Source organism: Macaca thibetana, chromosome 20 (genome assembly GCF_024542745.1).
Source record: "Macaca thibetana thibetana isolate TM-01 chromosome 20, ASM2454274v1, whole genome shotgun sequence".
In the NCBI taxonomy this organism is placed as follows: domain Eukaryota; kingdom Metazoa; phylum Chordata; class Mammalia; order Primates; family Cercopithecidae; genus Macaca; species Macaca thibetana.
In genome coordinates, this window is record NC_065597.1 from 30,146,202 (window position 1) to 30,161,301 (window position 15,100).

Here is a 15,100-nt window from a genome sequence, read left to right on the forward strand (position 1 = left end):
CCAGTTCACAGATGAAGAAACTGAGGCACAAAGGGCCCACAGATGGGATGTGGCAAACGCAGGCTCCATCCAAGATCAGGCTGCAGAGGCTGTACTTGGAGCCAGTGTGCTGTGCAGAGAGCTGCAGAAAGAGGAGGCAAGAAGACAGTGAAGCAGGAGGCGCAGGGAGCGGGTGAGCAAACAGATCGCGTGGAAATTGTGAGAACGTGTGCGCTCGGGAGAAGCCAGCCCAGATCATCCCTTCACACTCACTTTGCATTAGAGCCATCCGGGAGGTTATTAAGGGCCATCCTCCACATGCAGCCCTGCAGGTCCTGCCTGAGCGAACCAGGCAGGGGCTGGGTAACTCCTGGTGGACCCAGCCCTGCAGTCAGGGCTAAGAACTACTGGACTAAATTCTCTCCACATTTGCCCCCTCTCCTGCATTCTAGCTCCTGAGGAGACAGTGCCCTTGCTGTCTCCTTAATGCAGTGCAAGCATGGCTTCTCGTGCCCATTTTTACATTCTACACAGGAAGCCGAGATGCAGAGGGAAGAGGGACAAGGCCAAGGTCACACCGTGGGTCACTGGTGAAGCCAGGAACAGGTGCAGGCTCCTGCCTTGCTCTTTCCTCCGACCTCCAGCTCCAGCCTGACCCACCTGGGTTTTTCCCCTCTGCATGCATAGACAGCAGCCTCCTTTATGGACACGGAAGTCAAGACAGATGAGCAGGTAAGAGGGAAAAGGTTCCACGCTGGGGGCTGCTTCTGTCCCCGGGTCAGTCCAGCCTGACAAGGGGCCTTGTCATTAAAGCCACATCAGTCTGCAACAGCCCCAGCAGCCGGCTACATTTCTTGGACACCTTTCCAGGAAGACTTGCCAGTGGTGCCCGTGCAGGGCCCACCTGGGACACGTTGGCCCCGTCCAGCAATCTGTTTCTAATTCCCTGACGCGGGGCGACTTCTCCTCCTCCCTCGCTGCCGCGGGCTTCACATGCCTCAAGGATTACACGCTGAGTGAACTCTGTCGGCGAAGCCGAGGCAGCGGGGAGTGAGGACAACGCGTTCCATTGTTCCCCACCCGCCTTCCCAACGCCCTGATTGGCAAGAGAATGTCTCTGAGAGACGGATGGAAAGAAAACATTCCCGGGCCGAGGCGTCCCATCGGGCTGATCAGCCACCATCACTGGGAGCCGCTGGGCAGATCTTCTCTGTTACCAAACAAAGCTCCCCTCTCCCTCCTTGGTCCCAGCTCCCAGGGAAATTAACCTCAAAATTGGGGGTGAGCCTTACGGGACTGTTCACCCTGACTTCCGGGGACGGCTACACTGCAAATACTCCCTCTGTCATCATGAATCAATACAATTGCTGCCGTGACTGTTTATGGAGCATGTCCTATGTGCCAAGCATGGTGCCAACCTCTCCACACAACAATGGAGAACACCAAGAGGCCCTGGCGATGCCCCAGGCCCCGTGGCATGTGCCTTCTTCCATCTCATTTAATCCTAAGGACACCACTTTGACGGGGGTACTGTTGTCGGTCCCATTCTTTACAGACGGGAAGACTGAGGCTCGAAGAAGGGAAGGGAGCCCAGAGCTCACTGTGCTTAGCTAGTAACAGAGGCAGAATCTGAACCTGGGTCTGTCAGACTCCAGAGTCCGCCCTCCCAGCCACCTGTGGAAACTAAAAGGTCCTCCCCATTCTGCAGTGGAGATGCCTCTGGGTGTCACCCCTCACCGTCATCCCTAGTTTTAGCCAAGAACAGATCAACAGGAAGCGAAGTGCTTGACCTGGGCTAAAGGCGGGGCCTTGGCCATGATGGGCAGGGGGTCAGGGCATCCAGCACGTGATATGACCCTGGCCACCTACCCTGACAGCCGGGCATCCGGGCTGGAGCAGGGTCCCCCTGGATGAGTCCTGGGGCTGTCAAAACAAAGGACCACAGCCAGAGGTCAAAACGACAGAGTTATTCTCTCACAGTTCTGGGGGCCCATTCCAAAATCACGGTGTGGGCAGGGTTGTGCTCCCTCTAGGGGAAGATTTTTCCTGCCTCTCCTGGCTCCTGGTGGTTACCCAAATCCTGGATTTGCAGCTGCATTGTTCCTACCTCTGCCTCCTCAACACACGGCTTCCCTGTGTGTGTCTGTGTGCCTGAATTCCCTTTTCCTACAAGGACACAATCATTAGACTCAGACCCACCATAATCCGGTAGGACCTCATCACATCTGAAAGGCCCCCCTTTCCAGATAAGGTCATCGTCTTAGGTTCTGCACGGACATGAGTTTGGGGGGACACAGTGTGCCCCAGCACACCCAGCAGCCATCTGTCCTTCGCCTCGGCCAGCCTTCGCAGATGGCCCACTCTGTTCCGGGGTGTGTTTCAGAGGCTGGTGACACAGCCCGTTGAGAAGAGTTTCACAAGCCCAAAGAAGGAAGAGAGCACTTGTGTCTGGGGATGGTCGGGGACAGCTGTGTGGTGAAGGTGACAATTGAACTGGGCCATGGAGAGGGAGCAGGAATGTGCCGCATGGGTGGGTGAGGGCGGGAGGCAGCCAGGCCCCTCCAGGGTCAACAGCACAGGGGTGCGCGCTGGGTTCATGTGTCTTCACTTCAACAGTTGGTTTTTCAAAAAGCCCCTTCTCTTGTCGCTGTCTACACCACCTGGTCAGCTAGTGACAAGCTCGGCAGGAAGTTCAAGGGTGCTCGGGACCTCCTCTTCCGCTGACCACAGGCCCTCAGCACCTGACCATGCGCCCTGAGGAGTCATCCCCTCCAGGAGCTGGAGGACAGAAGGAAGCCGGGAAGGAGCACACGTCAGCTCCAAGTTGTTCCTGGGCTTCTTCACCATTTCCCAAGCCACAGCTTTGGTTCCCTGCCTGCCCCTTCCATGCACTGTGCAGACAAGCACTGCCCAACACCCACCAGCAACTCCCAGGCCATGAGTTCCACCTGCAGGCTCCCTGGTGCCCCAGTGATGCCATGGAAATCCTTACGAAACCTCAGCTGGTTGTCCTTCATCTATTCTTATGTGAACAAAACCACTCAGATTTGAATGTCTCCAGGCCCCCATGTGACTTGTCAAGCCCACAGAGGCAGAGAGAGTAACGGAAGCTCTAATAAACACCAGCCTCCCTCCAAGCAACTCCTCTCTCTATTCTCTAGGACACAGGCTGTGAATCTTGCCTCCCCAGGACTTGGCTTTAGGGGAAGACGGACTCTTGCAAATTGTTTGGAAAGCTGTGAGTGAATGGGGGACAGAGGGGAGACACTTCCTCAGAAGCCAGGTTCATGTTGTCCCCATGAGTGGAGTTCTTGGTGCTGGGACAATGGTTGGGTGTCTCCTCTGCACTCTCCTAAGCCGTAACATGTATAAACCCATTAATCATCACAGCACCCCTTTAAGAGAGGGATTCTTATTATTCCACTCTACAGAAACGGACAATGATGTCCAGAGAAGTTAAGTAATTTGTCCACAGTTACACAGTCTAGTAAGTCACAGACCCAGGCTTCAAACCCAGAAAGCTGGCCTGATCCCTCACTTCATGTCTGCTTCTTCTCTCTACTTCCACCAACTGCCAAGCTAGAGGCTTGATGGTGGCAGGTGATGGCGAGCACTTTGAATTCTGGCATCGAGAAGAAAAACACGATGTGGGAGGAATCTGGCTTTCTGTCGTTGCTTTTACTTATAGAAGCACAAAAGCTTGTGTCAAGAGCATTCACTCCAGACATAGTGACCACATCCCTCCTAGTCCACTGATCACAATGTCAACCATTACTGCTTTAGCCAAATTCCAGCTGGCTCAAGAACACAGGGGACAGGAAGGTGCTCGGACCTTGAACTAAGAGACCTCCCTGTGAAAGTCCTGCCCTAGGTTCTGCCACAGCTACTCCCAAGGCTCAGCTCCTCCCAGATTCTCTAACAGGCACCCATCTGCTGGAGAACCATAAGAAGAAGACAGCCCAGTCCAGAAAGAGGGCACTGTGGTACCACTCTGGGAGCCAGTCACATTGGGTTGTTCTAGAACATTCTGGAATGCATACACCAAGTCATGGGTGAGCAACTGCTCTGGGTCTCCTGCAGTGGCCAGAACTGTGCTGAATCTGCATCCTTCAAGAGTATGTTGGTGACCTGGATCAATGACATCACCGACCAGAGAGTATACTTGGGAATGAATGCCAGGTCACACTGGACACTTCCCCTTTAACAGAGAGTGAGGAGAAGCCATTGGCATGAGGGTGACCCATGGAGGAGTTGGGGCGGGGGAAGTAGAACTGAAATTGGTGAAGGAAATGGGATTTCAACTCAGGGAAGGGACAAGGGGGAGAATGTGTCAGTTTGGGGGAAGAACAAAGCCAAAAATAAAGATGTTAAGGCCAGGCGAGGTAGCTCACGCCTGTAATCCCAACACTTTGGGAAGCCGAGGCAGGTGGATCATGAGGTCAGGAGTTCAAGACCAGCTTGACCAAGAAGGTAAAACTCTGTCTTTACTAAAAACACAAAAATTAGCCGGGTGTGGTGGTGGGTACCTGTAATCCCAGCTAGTTGGGAGGCTGAAGCAGAGAATTGCTTGAACCCAGGAGGCAGAGGGTGCAGTGAGTTGTGATCACGCCATTGTACTCCAGCCTGGGCAACAGAGCAAGACCCCATCAAAAAAAAAGATGTTAAAAGACCAAAGTTAGGCCAGCCACAGTGGCTCACGCCTATAATCCCAGCACTATGGGAGGCTGAGGTGTGTGGATCACCTGAGGTCAGGAGTTTGAGACCAGCCTGGCTAACATGGTAAAACCGTGTCTCTACTAAAAACACAAAAATTAGCCAGGTGTGGTGGCACATGCCTGTAGTCCCAGCTACTTGGGAGGCTGAGGCAGGAGAAGCGCTTGAACTCAAGAGACGGAGGTTGCAATGAGCTGAGATCACGCCACTGCACTCCAGCCTGGGTGACAGAGCGAGGCTCCTTCTTGCATTCTCAGCACTGAAAGCTCTTCTTGTGTAACTGGCCCCAGACTACCTTTCCAGCTTCAAAATAATGTTGTGCACAGCTCACTACAGGAGCAGAGATAGTGATACCAATGAGAACTCTCCTTTCTAGCATGCCAAGAGCTTGCCGTTCATTCTCCCCACTCTGTGTCCTTGTCAGACCTCACTCATCAATCCCAGGCCTCTAGAAAGTCTCTGACAGTGGATGAGAGTTTGTGCCTGAAAAAAACCAATTTTCTATACCTGCTTCATCCAGGAGATTTTTCCCCTTCTGTATTTGCTCTTTGGTTGTTTATGGTCATAATTTCCCATCCTTTGGGCCACCAAATAGTTCCAAGGCCTCTGCAGCAGTCTCCAGGCTGCCCTCCAGGCATTCGGGTAACACTTTCCATGGTCAGGTTGTCTTTTTTCTGAATTATGCAGTTGGAACCTTGGAAGCAAGTTGCCTTTGGTGGTTTTCAACCTTGGGATTTTGGACCAAATGCTGCCTTCTCTGTGACCCATTTCTTTCCATCGAAAGGTGTGTGTAAGTCTTGCTGAAAAACTGAATCCAAGACTGCTCTGTATTGAATCCATCCCCCAAAAAGCATGTGTTGCAAACTTAATCCCCAGGGCAACAATGTTGGGAGGCGGGGCCTAATGGGAGGGGTTTAGGTCATCAATCTTTCCACCCCATGGAAGGATTAATGACAATTACAAGGGGCCTGAGGCTATGAGTTGGCCACATTGCTCTCTCTGGCTCTCTGACACTTCTGCAGTGGGATGACACTGCAAGAAGTTCCTCACCAGATGCAACCCCTGGATCTTGGACTTCCCAGCCTCTAGAACCAGGAGCCAAATAAATGTCTGTTCATTTCCCAGCCTGTGGCATTCTGTTATAGCAGTGTAAAATAAGACAAAGACATCACTGTCTAGAGGCTGGAATGGTGCTTTGGGCCAGGACCAGCAGGACCTTGGGCCAGACGTGGAGCTGCCAAGTCTCCCAAAGGAGACCTTCCTGAAGTCTTCTCCATTAGAGTCATTTTGGTGCTATCTCCAAAGCAGCATCATTAAAATGGAAAAATGCTACCCAGGAAAGGGAACCTCTGAGTCTTCTCATACCTGCCTGGTCAAAGCTTCCTTAGTTGTATGTAACATAAAACCCACTTGAGCTAGCTTAAGCTAAGAACAATTTTTTAAAAATAAAATAAGGTTAATAAACAAGCGGAATTATTACAAGAAAAGACGGTGGGGCTTCAGCACACCCTGTGCAGCCACACAGGACATTCCCTCAGAGAGCCCTGGGCTTGGCTTAACACTCAGCCATTGCCATCTGGAAAATCTTTATAACTTGACCTTTGACTAGCTCAGCCCTGCTGGGAACCTCAGGAGATGGTATAGAACACTTCTCAGCATATCCCACCCAAAAGGTGAGGAATTGGGGGTATTTATCCTCCAACTCCCATCCATGGCTACTGAGGACCCCCTAGCACCCCTGGTCTGCCCACGTGTGGGCTGAGAGGAGCTATCAGGTGGGGACAGGAACTGCCAATTGGGACATTTTTGGTATTTACACAAGGTCACCAGCACGCACTGTGTCTTAGTCCATTCCTGCTGCTGTAACAAAATATCTGAGACTGGGTAATTTATAAAAAGCAGAACTTACCCTGCTCTGGAGGCTGGCATGTCCAAGATCAACGCCCTGGCAGGCTTCGTGTCGGGTGAGGGCCTGGACCCTGCTTCCATGGTGGCGCCTTGTTGCTGTGCCCTTCAGAGGGGAGGAGTCCTGTGCCCTTAACTGACAGAGGAGACAGAAGGGCAAAGGATCTGGCTATTTCTCCAGAGCCTTTTATAAGGCACCGACCCCATTAATAAGGGAGGGACCCTCATGGCCTAATCACCTTCTAAAGTCCCCACCTCCGAATACCATCACATGGGGTCTTAGGTTCCAACACAGGAATCCGGGGAGATAGAAACATTCAAACCATCACACGCTGAGCAGGAGAGGGCACAGGCAGGGCAGTGGCAACCTCAGGCAGTCAATCGCAGGAAGTAGGGAATGGATAACTAGGTGGTTCTTACGTAGAACAGTACCACTGAGAATGCCGCACACAGCTGCCACCTTCCAGTGCCAGGCAGGGTTTGATGGCTGAGACAAACTAAGGGTCTCAGAAACTGAGGGCCGCACCCTCCCACTCCACAGATGTGTGAACACACAGAATACAGCATCTCAATTAGGCCATGCCTGGTCTCACACTTCAGAATGAAATGCAAACTTCCAAGCTTGGCAACCCCATTTCCAAGCACAAGGCCAGGTGCTTTGTGATCTGGGCCCCTGACCCCTGACCTCCAACTCTGACCCCAGTCCACCTCCCCCAGGTCCCCCATGCCCTGCACTCGAGCTGCATGAGCTTTTCTCACCCAAGCCCATTCCCACCTTTGGGTCCATCTAGCACCTTTGTCCTCTGCCTGCGGCGCCTCCTTCTCCCTGTCACGTTTGGATCCTTGTCATCTTCAGAGGGCAGCTCAGATGTTGCCTGCTCAAAGGAGCCTTCACAGACTACACTAGCTCCCCTTGCATTAATTTCCAGCGAGGCACCCTGTTTCCACAAAGGCACATGTCACAATCGATCACTCAGTTTTATTTATTTCCTTTCTAATCCCCTGTCTCTACACTCATTTCAAATCCCATGAGGCAGGGACTGTGTTTTGCCCACCACTGCATCCCCAGAGCCTAGCATGGCTCCCTGGGGCTCAATGTTTGGCAAATGAATGAATGTGTTTCACTTCCTCAAGTTTTCCATGTTTAAAGGGAACCTCGGGAAGGCACCACTAAAACAGAAAACATTTCAGGCGTAACGGCTGTAACACGTGGCAGCTAGCCCCCAGAGACATCCACGAGCTTGGGGGTTTAATGACGCCCCAAGAATGGCCCCACCCGAACCCCTGGAACCTGTGACTATGTTACCTTCTGTGGCAGAGGGGCATTCAGGTAGCAGGTGGAACGCAGGCTGCCAATCAGCTGACCTTAAAATAGGGAGATTCCCCTGGGTTATCCAGGTGGGTCAAATGTAATCACAGGGTCCTTAAATATGGAAGAAGGAGGCAGAATAGAGAATCGGAGAATGATGATGTGATGACAGAGGCTGAGGTCAGAAAGATACAATGTTGCTTCAAGATGAAGGAGGGGCCATGAGCCAAGGAATGCAGGCGGCCTCTAGAAGCTGGAAAAGGCAAGGAAGGGATCCTCCTCTGGAGCCCTCGGAGGAAGTGGCCCTGCCCACACCTTGATTCTAGCCCAGGGAGACGCATGTCGGACTTCTAGCTTCCAAAACTTGTGTTCTTTTCAGCCTCTAAATTTGCAGGACTTTGTTACTGCAGTCATGGGAAGCATGCACTGTTAACAGGCTTTCTCTAAGCAGATATTAGCTCACTTGATTGTCGCAGCAGCCCTGTGCAGGGGTACCAGTGCTATTCTTATTTTATGGATAAGGAAACGGAGGCACGGAGAGGTTAAGTTGCTGCCCAGGTTCCACCGCTAATAAGGGCAGAGCTGGGACCATAGGCCAGGCCGTGGGCTCTGGAGTCCGTGCTGGTGCCAACCATACCACGACAGCCGCCAGGGGCTCTGCAGGGATTGAACGAGATCACGGGGAGCACTTAGCACAGCATGTGCCACGTGGCAAACCAGGTGGCCTGTAGGATTGACTTCATCCTGCTTAAAGGGCCACCGATGTTCCTCTTCCGGAGTGATTCCACACGGCTTTCCATCGCTGTCCTTGGCTCGGGGGACACTGGTAAGCAGATGACTTACTGGGCAGTTACGCTGTCGCAAAAACGATGTGGGCTTGGGGCCAGTGACAGAAGGCCTGGGTCAGAACGTTCACGTTCCCCATGACTGCAGGACCTTGCCAAGCCCTGTGAGTGGGTGCCCCGCGGATCACCTGGAATGCATGCCTGTCTCTTGTCACTTGGAAGTACCTGCAGCTGCACCATCTTGTTCCTCCTGTGGCCCTGATCCTCTGCCCTGTGAACTTCCAAAGCCAACGTGGTTCCTGCTCGCCCCTGTCCAGCAGAGAAGGGGGAGTGGCCTCCTGAAAGTGGGGGAGCTTTGGTCTTCCTCGCCCTGCCCCGCGTTCCAGTCATACACAACATGTGGATGTTGAGATGGATTTTCTCCTCAAATGCTCCCTCCAGGAGGGCAGGCTGAGCGCTGTGAAAAGCAGCTGTGTACTCATCTAAGGAGAGGGCCGGCAGCCATGGAAAACAGCCCGGCCCGGCTTCCTGCGCAACACAGACAGCCCCTCAGCCTCACTTCCTGCTGCCTCTCTCCCCGGGACCCTGGCGCCGGTTGTGTTCGGCCCTGAAAAACAAGAAAGGATTTGGGTGAGAAGCAGGAGGCAGCTGAGCTCTGCAAAGAGGCCCTGGTTTTTTTTTTTTTTTTTAATTAAAAATTAAAAATAAATTATCAGTGACTTCAGGGAAAAAAAGCATTTCTCTCCAATCCAGGCGCTGTTAACCTTCTGGGGACCTCAGACCCCTCTGGAAGTCTTACAAAGCCAATAAGCCCTTCTCAGAATGTTTTCAAACGTATAAAATGTGTGGAATTACAAAAGAAAAAATTACATTGAAATAGTTACCAAATATTTTAAATTGTGCTATAGTCAGATGTGTGCTTTTTTAGAAACATGGATCTCACAGAGAGTCTGATAACGTCCTTACCTCAAAGTAGCACTGAGCTCAAATTATAGTTTGGAAAAGCAGCCATGGCTATATGTGATGAGAAAATATCTGGGATTTTGTTGGTGACAAAGTGACAGGTTCTGTTAACGTGATTGGCTTGCTGCCTATGGCCATCATGGAAGGAAAAGCTAAATTTCAGTTGGGCCTTAGAGAAGATAAAGATGTGATCGTTTTCCCTCCAGTTTCACCAGTCCCCTGAATTATCCCATGGATATGTTGGTTAGGACTCCAGGGATAATCAGAACACTCCTGACTGCCGTTTGAGTCTTGCTCAGTGAGTTAACAAGAGAAATCCTTCAGCAATAAACCTGCAATAATATTTAGGCGAGCACACGAAGTCTGAGATGCTAAATTTTTTGTTTTAAAAAAGGCACCCTCAGAGAAGGGGAAAAGTTTGAAATAAATTTGGTTGTTATTTCTAAGTACAGTAGTTAGAGGGTTTTTTTTTCCTTTTTTGTTTGTCATCTATATGTCATTTTTAGTATTAAGCTGGTAGGATAAAAAGGAAGCCTTCCATAGATAGTGATGACTATAAGCAGAAAGCTTTCATTTTAACATTCTACTAGAGTACTGTTTGGATGATCTACAATGCATGTATATTACATTTTAAATTAAAAGCTAATACAGTCTGCATACCGTGGCTCACGCCTGTAATCCCAACACTTTGGGAGGCTGAGGCAGGCAGAAAGCTTTGCCCAGGAGTTCAAGACCAGCCTGGCCAACATGGTGAAACCCCGTCTCTACTAAAAATACAAAAACTAGCCATGGTGGCATGTGCCTGTAGTCCCAGCTACTTGGGAGGCTGAGATGGGAGAAATGCTTGAGCCCAGGAGGCAGAGGCTGCAGTGAGCCGAGATTGCGCCACTGCACTCTAGCCTGGGTGACAGAGCCAGACTCTGTCTCAAAAAAAAAAAAAAGCTAATACATAACCACTGAGTTGTATACTTTGAGTGAACTGTATGGTCCACAAACTGTATCTCAATAAAGCAATTGAAAGTGTTTAATTAACAAGATTTGGCCATTCAACTTGGACATGTGATTACCTTGAATAGCTTGTTAATTAATTAAAAGCTAATCATTCAGGCCAGGCGCAGTAGCTCAAGCCTGTAATCCTAGCACTTTGGGAGGCCGAGACGGGCGGATCACGAGGTCAGGAGATCGAAACCATCCTGGCTAACACGGTGAAACCCCGTCTCTACTAAAAAATACAAAAAACCAGCCGGGTGAGGTGGCGGGCGCCTATAGTCCCAGCTACTCGGGAGGCTGAGGCAGGAGAATGGCGTAAACCCAGGAGCCGGAGCTTGCAGTGAGCTGAGATCCGGGCACTGCACTCCAGCCTGGGCAACAGAGCGAGACTGTGTCTCAAAAAAAAAAAAAAAAAAAAAAAAAAAGCTAATCATTCAAACAAACTATAAAAAGAAAAATTATGAGTCATTTGGGAAATGCAAACATTGTTTGCATATGGGATGATATTGAGTAACTATTGTTACATATTCTAGGTGTAATAATAATATTATGGTTCTGTCAACAGGAAAGGTCCTAAGTGTACAAAGCTTCTGTGCTATTACTTACAAATGCATGTAAGTCTAAAATTAGCTAAACATAAAATGTTGCATTAAAAAAAGAGAGCGCTCCTTATCTTTTAGAGATACATATTGAAATAGCTAGATGTGAAAATATAGATCATGAATTTGTTTCAAAATAGTGCTGCTTGGGGTTGTCGGGGTAGAAGTATAGAAATAAGATCAGTGAGGGGATCTTTGTTAACATTGGGTGGTGGGTACACAGAACTTTGTTCTACTTTTGTGTACACTTGAAATTTTCCATAATCAAACTTCTTTTTTTATTAAAGATTAGAGACAGTGTCTTGCTATATTGCCCAGGCTGGCCTCCAACTCCAGGCCTCAAGCGATCCTTCCACCTCAGCCTCCCAAAGTGCTGGGATTACATGTGTGAGCCACTGCGCCCCGCCAAACATTTTTAAATGCTCACCATTTTGAAAAATTAATTGGAGAAGCAGTAATAAGGAAAATTGCAGAAGGTAATCAGGTTTCTAGAAAAATTAAGTTTTGTGTTTTGAAAACTCAAGAAAGAAAGAATCACTGTATTTGCCACTGTTCTCCTTTTGTTTTATAAGTTGAGGGAGTTTTAACAAATAAACTGATCGTCATTACTCCCCACCTAACACAAACCAACACCAAAGCGGAAGAAAGCCTGCCCCGTGTTCAACTGTGAGGCAGCTCGGCTTTCAGAATGTCCCCCAGGGGGTGCAAAGGAGTCCTGGAATCGAGACGCAGCCTGGGGCCCCAGGCCTGCCTCAGCCATGGGCAATCCCTTCCCCACTCCAAGCCTCAGTTTCCCCACTGTTGGACTGAGGAGTTTTGCACTGCACAAGCCTCTGGGCTTCTTTCCAGCTGGTGTGCTCTGTGATTGTCGGAGATGTGTTTACTTGGGCCCTAGCTGAGCAGGGCCCAGGGCCTGCAGGCCGCCCTCCATCATGCAGGCTCTGACACGTCCCAGGGAAGTTACAAGCCCCCGCTGCTTCCAAAACCACGGCGCTCCACACCCCACTGCAGGCCCAGCATGTGAGGCGAGGCTGGGCGGAGGTTTCCATATGAATGCCTCTCAGGTTGCCCAGGGCTGGCCTGAGGGTGTTTACAGGGACCCAGCGGGCGAGGGGAGAGGGTGTGAGCAGCATGGAGCCCCTCTCAGGCCTGGTTGGTGGGCGTCCCCCATCCTTTGGTCCTCAATCTGCCCCGCCTGCCCATACCCCCAGAGCCCTGGCTTATCTGCTCCTGGGTCTGTGCCAGCTGTTCCCGGGAAGTAACCTGGGAGGCTGCAGACTCATGGGACCTGGCAGTGGCCAAGAACAACAAGGGCTTCATGGGGTCCGCTGGCAGACGATGAGGCACAGGCAAGGCGTGGACCCTGTGGGGTGCCCTTGACCCTCTTACATGGGCCAAATTCACACCCAAGCCCTGCAGGCTCTGAGACGGCATGGCTCGCCTTCTCACTACATTCAGGAATCTGGGCTTATTCTGCCTTTTTTGGCTCTGGGCATCCTGGCCCCAAACCACCACCGCATCCTGACCTGGAAACCTCCCCCAGAAGCATCCTCCTTAGGAACGGACATTCTCCAGCGTGGTTGCACAGAAACAAGACCTATGGGATATCTGCCGGCACTACACTACCAAGGGCCTACAGTCCAGTGAGTCTGGGAAATGCCGAGTAAAACAAAATGGCCCGTGTCTTCCTGCAGGGCTTCTCAGAGCATTTACTGTGCCAGCGTGCGTTGTGAATTTCAACTACTGAGAGGGGCACATGGGATGTAGCATTGCCTCTGAAGACCTGACCCCTGGACTTGATTATTAATCGGCATCTCATGGACTCATGGTCTATGTACTTCAGGAAATACAACTTCAGACAGTAATCCTTTCCGCTGGTGTCACCACAATCAGAGGCTGTGGGGAGGTTTTCAGCGCCATTCTGTTCCTTCACTTGGAGTTTGCTGGGGTTTTCTTAGTCAACCCCATTCACTCTGGTGCTGCATTTTGGCAACTGACCTTTTCAGCCTAAATGCAGGACTTAGATTGTCTGTACTCATCTGCTTGGATTCCTGTTCCAGTGACTCTAACAGTCATGGCTGGGGCCACATTCGTTCTTAAGAGTGAGTGTGGCCGGGCGCGGTGGCTCAAGCCTGTAATCCCAGCACTTTGGGAGGCCGAGGCGGGCGAATCACGAGGTCAGGAGATCGAGACCATCCTGGCTAACCCGGTGAAACCCCGTCTCTACTAAAACATACAAAAAAACTAGCTGGGCGAGGTGGTGGGCGCCTGTAGTCCCAGCTGCTCGGGAGGCTGAGGCAGGAGAATGGTGTGAACCTGGGAGGCGGAGCTTGCAGTGAGCTGAGATCCGGCCACTGCACTCCAGCCTGGGTGACAGAGCAAGACTCCGTCTCAAAAAAAAAAAAAAAAAAAAAAAAAAGTGAGTGTTTCCTGGCCTCCAAACGTTCAACCACTTGAGAAAATTTTACAGAGTCCCTCGTGTATGCAAGACCCTGGGCAGGGACTTGTCAGGCCAATAGGGAATGCACAGAGGACGTCCCACCCACCGAAGCAGAGCGGGTCCCTCTCACTCTGCTTACGCCTTGTGACTGTCCCAGTCTATGGGACCTCAGCAGTGACTCTGGAAATAGCCAGAAGATGTTTCACTAAAGCGAGGAGTTTGATCCCACAAGTCTAAGATCAGGACCAACAAATGGAAAGGCAGGGGTGAGGAGCTGCTCACATTCTCAGTTTCAATCACAGGCAGGGGTGAGGAGCTACTGGCATTAGCTCCAATCACAGACAGGGGTGAGGTGCTGCTCACATTATCAGTTTCAGTCACAGGCAGGGGTGAGGAGCTACTGGCATTAGCTCCAATCACAGACAGGGGTGAGGAGCGGCTCATATATTCAGTTTCAATCACAGGCAGGGGTGAGGAGCTACTGGCATTAGCTCCAATCACAGGCAGGGGTGAAGTGCTGCTCACATTCTCAATTTCAATCACAGGCAGGGGTGAGGTGCTGCTCACATTCCCAGTTTCAGTCATGGGCAGAGGTGAGGAGCTGCTCGCATTCTCAGCTCCAGTCACGTGCCCTCCCAGTGTTGAGATACAGCAGTGACAATCCGACCCCAAAGCCATTCTGTCTATCTGTGGTGGGACAGTGACTCCCAGGAGGGTGGCCTCCTCGGGTTCCCTGAGAACTCCCCCCCTACCCTCGCACTTCCTCACTGTGCCGATGACTCACTGCCAGGTAACACGTGACACCACAGCCAATGGCTGTGGCAGCGGCGGTTTTAGGAGAGCTCCTGAATCCGTGAGTCATCAGCTCGGGCAGGCCCCGGAGGGTGAAGCTTCCTTATTCAGGACGTCCAGGGATGTGCAGTAAAAGGTTGAGCTGACCCACGGAAGGCCTGACCTTTGCCCTCGGCTCCTGGGGTGTCACCTCTAGGCCCTTGGAGAGTCTTCCCTGGTGTATCTTTGTTTACCTGGGGCCTTGGCCACACTGAACAGTCTATGCTAATGATGAGACCCATGGCAGGAGCTTTGGACCATGCGGTATGAGCTCGACCTGTACAGGGGCTGGAAGTTAAGGTCAGTCACATGGTGTCAGCCGTGCCCACGTGGCCAAGCCCCAGCAAAGACTCTGGACACTGAGGCTGGGGGAGCATCCCTGGTTGGCAATGCTCTGTGTGTGCCATCACACGCTGTTGTCACAAGGAGTTAATACTGGCCACAACTCCACGGAGAGGGACAGTTGGAAGCCCTGTGCAGGGAACCCTCCTGGACCCTGCCCCATGTGTCCCTCTCCTTGACGGATTTATTTTTATTTTATTTTTTGAGACAGGGTCTCACTCTATCTCCCAGGCTGGAATACAGT

The 15,100-nt window shown here is 51.2% G+C and overlaps 1 protein-coding gene and 1 long non-coding RNA gene across 2 annotated transcripts in view; one reads left to right on the forward strand and one right to left on the reverse strand.

Moving 5' to 3' along the window:
- MAP1LC3B (microtubule associated protein 1 light chain 3 beta) overlaps positions 1–15,100 on the forward strand; it is a 371,166-nt gene that overhangs the window by 93,702 nt on the left and 262,364 nt on the right. The gene's annotated exons all lie outside the window — the stretch shown is intronic.
- LOC126944363 (uncharacterized) lies at positions 5,166–9,215 on the reverse strand. The gene is made up of 3 exons (XR_007722028.1): positions 7,904–9,215; positions 7,373–7,535; positions 5,166–6,733 (listed from the first exon to the last, which is right to left on the reverse strand). It is a non-coding gene; the product is annotated as an uncharacterized LOC126944363 (long non-coding RNA).